This window comes from Notothenia rossii, assembly GCF_949606895.1.
Source record: "Notothenia rossii genome assembly, chromosome: 5".
Taxonomy (NCBI): Eukaryota; Metazoa; Chordata; class Actinopteri; order Perciformes; family Nototheniidae; genus Notothenia; species Notothenia rossii.
Genome location: NC_136903.1, coordinates 75,798,966 through 75,806,600, shown reverse-complemented (window position 1 = coordinate 75,806,600; position 7,635 = coordinate 75,798,966). Strand labels below are relative to the sequence as shown.

Genomic DNA, 7,635 nt, shown 5'->3' with positions numbered 1-7,635 from the left:
CATGACTTTTAATGTTCATTTTAGGCTTTTAATATATTCAGTATATTTCATTTGTACCTGTTAAAGCCACATTAATGTTTTGTTTAAACTACATGCTATAGTTTTCTGTTTAATCTACCTAGTGCTCAAGGGGTACATAAGATTATTTATTTCATGTGAATAGAGGAATGTCATACATTCTTCTACAGGATCCATCCTAATCTCTTATATCTACAGCATTTATCATAACATTTTAAAACAAATAGTCAATAAAGACAAACACATTTCTTTGAACAACATTCATGTATTTTTCATACAATTTTTTCTTCCCGCATCGGAGGAGTAAGCTGGTTCTGTCCCGAGAACATCTCTACAAGGTAAAAGTTATTTAAAGTCATTTAATGTCATCAAATGTTCGTCATAGTTACAGGTTATCACAAGACGCATTGTTTGCAAAAAGCAGAGTTCACATTTGCCGTTACAACGAGCAACGTATATACAACTGTCAATTTGTAAACATTGTCATTCACTGGTGTTAGCTAGGAAAAAGCCATGAAAATCATAAAGTGAGTTTATATTGATTGACTTGTGTTTAGCGTGTTTTTTTATACTGTGAGTATTTGTAGAGCGTAAGTCCGACAGTTGCTTGATTTACAATATTTAAAACTATGAACCTTGCCCAAAGTTATGCACATTAAACCGAGCTCAGTGGGGAGGGGGGAGTCATATCTGATGGATGAGCTTGCGGCATGTTTGCATGTCTATAGGCTACTTCTTGTTTTATATGATTGTTTCATGTCTGCTGTCAGGCGGTGTAGAACTTTACTGCGTCGGTCCGGCTCTGCATGTCTACTCTTGTGCCGACTTTTAAGGGCGCTGATGCAGGTTGTAGGCCTACCTTACGTTAAGTGACCATCTTTACCCATTTAAGGTGTTGATTGTTAAAGACACAATATTGTCTGTGGGACCGCAGTGTTTTCCCTAAAAAACTGTGTTTATGTCTCTGCTTTGATCCGCTCTGTGTTCATGTAAATGCCGTAAATACACACAGATCAAAACAGAGACACAATATTGTGTGTGGGGGTGTGTCCCGGAAAGCAACACTTGATATTGGAAAGTGGAGGATATTAATGATTGTGTTACATTTTAGCAGTGGTGCACATACCATGAATATGGGGGACATGCCGGACAGATCAAGTAAGGGTGACGATCCACCCGCTGTGAAATGAACTTATCTTCCATATTTGCCGTACACTTGTGTTTACGGAAGTTGAGATGTTTCTCGGTTGTGATTGGTTCGAGCGGTGCGCGCTGCTGCAGTGCACGTCTCCATTGAAACCAATGGAAATGAGCTCGTAACGCTGATGTGTATGGCTCCGTACAAAGTTGTACTCATTGCATTAGTATAGGCTACTGTAGCTTTTTACACTGGAGGCGCCCATCTCGGCCGAAGTCGGTTCATATTAACCTAAAGGTACATCATTAAATGGTAAATGTCGCCTTTAAGGAGCAGAACATTTTTGTTTTATTTGTGTGTGAATAATGAAATAATTTCAAATATCTTTTTCTGTGATAGGTAATTGGTGTGGAGAAGATTGACCTCAGCCTTGCTTTGAACATTGTTCCAAAGGCTCTGTAGTAAATGGTGAGTATTCAAATGTTTTGTGTGATTTACTTGACTAACTTAAACTTGGTCTTTAACTAATTGAAAACTGGTATTAGTCTGACAATTTCTGAATATTTATTCATAACATTTACATACTGCAAACATTGCAGGGATATACACATTTTCTGATTTATTCGGCAAAAGTTATTCAGAAAGTGAGAGGCAAAAGCCAAACATTCTGCGATTAAGCCTCCTTCACAAAAGTGATAATGTTTTGTTTGTTGAAATGGCTATAAGGGTGTTTCTTATATGTAGTCTTATATTACAGTAATACTTATTTTAAGTCGCTTTGGAAAAAAATGTAAACTAAATGAAATGTAATGTAGTCTAACCTGGTTGTTCGTACTTGATATAAAACATTATTCTCACTATAGAGCCAAAACAGGAGTAATGTGGTCCCTTTTCCGTGCTCTGGTCAATACATTTTGAATCAGCTGAAGCAACTTAACTGAGTTTTTGGTACACCCTGATAGTAAAGAGTTACAATAAGCTAGCCTTGAAATAACAAATGCATGGACTAGTTTCTCTGCATCGTTTTGAGGCAAGCACACAACTACAATCATAACATCATTAGAAAATGAAATGATTTCATGATTTTTATGACTGTGATATTTTTGTTTTCTTTGATAAATGCGGAGTTTAAGCGTATAACAACCCTGCCCCTCCAATCAAGATTTCTCTCTCAGCTGGATGTGCTATCTGACAAACTTCTGAAGGTTTTTGAGAATGGAGGAGGACAGATAGACCAGCGTCTGAACTGTACAGTATTATGTCAAACATGACTCAAGTAAGAATTCATTTTAAGGAAATTATACATCGAGTCAATAGTGTACACATTTCATTGAGCAAAATAGATTCTTTCTTTTCTTATTCCCCTTCACTTAGGTTGATGATGTTGATTCAGGCCGGGATTTTCTTCTCAAGGGGCTGTGTGTGTACCTCAATGAGAGAGTTTGTGGTCAGTAGAAGTTATATTTGACCTTTTGATTTTTTTGTTGGGCGTTAAAATATGTATTTATTGAAACACCACATAGTATATAGCCTAAACCCCAAAGTATGTGAACATCCCTGTTTCTTGTTTAACAGCCAGACTACACTGAAAAGCTAGAGGGCTTTTAATTTAAAACGGATACAGGAAATGAAACATTTTTTATCAGGTCAGACAGGAGTATATCAGATAACAAGGAGGCTTAAAAGTACTGAAATCTGACCAAATGTACTTGTTAAACACAGGGACTTAGTAATGGGTATATATATGTATTGATTTGTTGGATCTCACTCTGTTCCTTTTGTGACTGTGCGCTCTGCAGGCAGAAGATGAAGACGTCATTCTGCGGTCCATTCAGGGGATGACAGTGGGACTCTATGTCGTCAAACACAATTCCACCATGAGACCAGAGGACAGATGAGACCAGAGGACAGATGAGACCAGAGGACAGATTGTCCTGGCAGGCCAACAGATACTAACTGATGTGGACAACATTGCATTAGCTGCTACCATGCTGTTTGTACTAATGTATGCAATAAATCTGAACTACCCCCCTAAACTGAAGGGCACGTTCGAAGTGCTCCAGCAAATGTTAATGGAGCTAGACGGCAACATGCTCTCCAAGAAAGCCCAAGCGTTTAAAAACAAACTATTTGAGTGAGCTGTTGCCATGGACCATTGCACACTTTTACAGCATTCATACTGGACTTTCATCGATACAACTGTCTTTCACTTCCTTTGCTCATGCTTTTCGCTTGATTTGCATGTTTCAGAAATGTGGGTTTTTCCTGGGGTCATGTGTTTTCAGAATGTAACATTTGTCATTTGTTTCAGAATGTACTAATTGCACTAATTGTACTAATGTACTAACTTCAAAATGTCAGTTCTTTTTTTTATTTGTAATACTTTCTTTAGTGCATACGTATGTGGTGAGAAACCAGGCCATTTTTATACTTTCATGTATTTTTCCAAAGCAATGCCATTGCTTTTTTGCATTAAAGTGCCATTTCATATTAGCAGGCTACTATTTAAATAATGGATTTGCAAGAACATTTCCTTTTTTCGGCTAGGCGTTGACATTTTTCTGTTAATTGTTTACTATGAATGAGTTACAAAAATAAGCCTTTCTTTGCCATTTGGCCCAATAAACCTTTATTTTGGTCGGGAGAATAGTTTCCTTTAAGCTTGCTTGCTGTGTTCCAACACAATAATGTATATATATGCATCACAAACATTTTCTATTTCTTCTATTTCTTTATTTTCAATGTATTTGTTAATTCTCCTGGGGCTGCATGATGGAAAAACCAAAAGCTCATCTGGATGTGTGGTGGTTGTTAATATTGTTTTATTTTTTGAGAAAAATACATGAATGTTGTTCAAAGAAATGTTTTTGTCTTTATTGACCATTTGTTTTAAAATGTTATGATAAATGCTGTAGATATAAGAGATTAGGATGGATCCTGTAGAAGAATGTACGACATGCCTCTATTCACATGAAATAAATAATCTTATGTACCCCTTGAGCACTAGGTAGATTAAACAGAAAACTATAGCATGTAGTTTAAACAAAACATTAATATGGCTTTAACAGGTACAAATGAAATATACTGAGTATATTAAAAGCCTAAAATGAACATTAAAAGAAATGTTGGTTAAACATAGGGTAAATGAATATACCTATATTAAAGGAAATATTCAAATGAACATAACAATTTCATGTTTCTTTGACATAACATAGTTGTGTGTCTCTAACATAATGGAATAGTTTTGAGTACACATGATTTTAATCAACCGATCTCCATGTTTTTTATTACTTAAGTCCAACAGACTTTTAACAGTGAAGCTTAAATAAAGAAATCATGTTGCTTTAACAGGTACAAGTTAAATATACTGAGCATATTAAAAGCCTAAAATGAACATAAAAAAGTCATGTTGGTTAAACATAGGGTAAATAAATATACCTATATTAAAGGAAATATTCAAATGAACATAACAATTTCATGTTTCTTTGACATAACATAGTTGTGTGTCTTTAACATAATGCAATAGTTTTGAGTAGACATGTTTTTAATGTCTGCAACCGGTTTCCATATTAAAATCATGTTAATCCAACAGCCTTTTTTTTTCAGTGTGCAGCCCCAGGAGAATTAACAAATACATTGAAAATAAAGAAATAGAAGAAATAGAAAATGTTTGTGATGCATGTACATATACATTATTGTGTTAGAACACAGCAAGAAAGCTTAAAGGAAACTATTCTCCTGACCAAAATAAAGATTTATTGGGCCAAATGGTAAAGAAAGGCTTATTTTTGTAACTCATTCATAGTAAACAACAGAAAATGTCAACGCCTAGCTGAAAAAAGGAAATGTTCTTGCAAACCCATTATTTAAATAGTAACCTGCTAATATGAAAGGGCACTTTAATACAAAAAAGCAATGGCATTGCTTTGGAAAAATACATGGAAGTATAATAATGGCCTGGTTTCTCACCAAATATGCACTAAAGAAAGTATTACAAATAAAAACAAGAACTGACATTTTGAAGTTAGTACATTAGAACAATTAGTGCAATTAGTACATTCTGAAACACATGACAAGGAGTACATTCTGAAAACACATGACCCCAGAAAAAACCCACATTTCTGAAACATGCAAATCAAGCAAAAAGCATGAGGAATACAAGGAAGTGCAAGACAGTTGTATTGATGAAAGTATGTATGCTGTAAAAGTGCACAATGGCCCATGGCAACAGCTCACTCAAATAGTTTGTTTTTAAACGCTTGGGCTTTCTTGGAGAGCATGTTGCCATCTAGCTCTATTAACATTTGCTGGAGCACTTCGAATGTGCACTTCAGTTTAGGGGGGTCGTTCAGGTTCATTGCATACATTAGTCCAAACAGCATGGTAGCAGCTAATGCAATGTTGTCCACATCAGTTAGTATCTGTTGGCCTGCCAGGACAATCTGTCCTCTGGTCTCATCTGTCCTCTGGTCTCATGGTGGAATTGTGTTTGACAACATAAAGTCCCACTGTAATCCCCTGAATGGACCGCAGAATGACGTCTTCATCTTCTGCCTGCAGAGCGCACAGTCACAAAAGGAACAGAGTGAGATCTAACAAATCAATACATATATATACCCATTACTAAGTCCCTGTGTTTAACAAGTACATTTGGTCAGATTTCAGTACTTTTAAGCCTCCTTGTTATCTGATATACTCCTGTCTGACCTGATAAAAAATGTTTCATTAAAAGCCCTCTAGCTTTTCCGTGTAGTCTGGCTATTAAACAAGAAACAGGGATGTTCACATACTTTAGGGTTTAGGCTATATACTATGTGGTGTTTCAATAAATACATATTTTAACGCCCAACAAAAAAATCAAAAGGTCAAATAATACTTCTACTGACCACAAACTCTCTCATTGAGGTACACACACAGCCCCTTGAGAAGACAATCCCGCCCTAAATCGACATCATCAACCTAAGTGAAGGGGAATAAGAAAAGAAAGAATCTATTTTGCTCAATGAAATGTGTACACTATTGACTCGATGTATAATTTCCTTAAAATGAATTCTTACTTGAGTCATGTTTGACATAATACAGTTCAGACGCTGGCCTATCTGTCCTCCTCCCTCCATTCTCAAAAACCTTCAGAAGTTTGTCAGATAGCACATCCAGCTAAGAGAGAAATCTTGATTGGAGGGGCAGGGTTGTTATACGCTTAAACTCCGCATTTATCAAAGAAAACAAAAATATCACAGTCATAAAAATCATGAAATCATTTCATTTTCTAATGATGTTATGATTGTAGTTGTGTGCTTGCCTCAAAACGATGCAGAGAAACTAGTCCATGCATTTGTTACTTCAAGGCTAGCTTATTGTAACTCTTTATTATCAGGGTGTACCAAAAACTCAGTTAAGTTGCTTCAGCTGATTCAAAATGTATTGACCAGAGCACGGAAAAGGGACCACATTACTCCTGTTTTGGCTCTATAGTGAGAATAATGTTTTATATCAAGTACGAACAACCAGGTTAGACTACATTACATTTCATTTAGTTTACATTTTTTTCCAAAGCGACTTAAAGTAAGTATTACTGTAATATAAGACTACATATAAGAAACACCCTTATAGCCATTTCAACAAACAAAACATTATCACTTTTGTGAAGGAGGCTTTATCGCAGAATGTTTGGCTTTTGCCTCTCACTTTCTGAATAACTTTTGCCTAATAAATCAGAAGATGTGTATATCCCTGCAATGTTTGCAGTATGTAAATGTTATGAATAAATATTCAGAAATTGTCAGGCTAATACCAGTTTTCAATTAATTAAAGACCAAGTTTAAGTTAGTCAAGTAAATCACACAAAACATTTGAATACTCACCATTTACTACAGAGCCTTTGGAACAATGTTCAAAGCAAGGCTGAGGTCAATCTTCTCCACACCAATTACCTATCACAGAAAAAGATATTTGAAATTATTTCATTATTCACACATAAATAAAACAAAAATGTTCTGCTCCTTAAAGGCGACATTTACCATTTAATGGTGTACCTTTAGGTTAATATGAACCTACTTCGGCCGAGATGGGAGCCTCCAGTGTAAAAAGCTACAGTAGCCTATACTAATGCAATGAGTACAACTTTGTACGGAGCCATACACATTAGCGTTGCGAGCTCATTTCCATTGGTTTCAATGGAGACGTGCACTGCAGCAGCGCGCACCGCTCATCATGTGACTAGGAACAACCAATCACAACCGAGAAACATCTCAACTGCCGTAAACACAAGTGTACGGCAAATATGGAAGATAAGTTCATTTCACAGCGGGTGGATCGTAACCCTTACTTGATCTGTCCGGCATGTCCCCCATATTCATGGTATGTGCACCACTGCTAAAATGTAACACAATGATTAGTATCCTCCACTTTCCAGTATCAAGTGTCGCTTTCCGGGACACACCCCCACACAAAATATTGTGTCTCTGTTTTGATCTGTG

General features: G+C 36.2%; 1 long non-coding RNA gene across 1 annotated transcript; it reads right to left on the bottom strand.

The window, feature by feature from the left end:
• Positions 1–4,778: 4,778 nt before the first annotated feature.
• LOC307042075 lies at positions 4,779–6,344 on the bottom strand. Its single transcript, XR_013808990.1, has 3 exons — positions 6,214–6,344; positions 6,043–6,115; positions 4,779–5,710 (listed from the first exon to the last, which is right to left on the bottom strand). It is a non-coding gene; the product is annotated as an uncharacterized lncRNA (long non-coding RNA).
• Between the last annotated feature and the right edge of the window lie 1,291 nt (positions 6,345–7,635).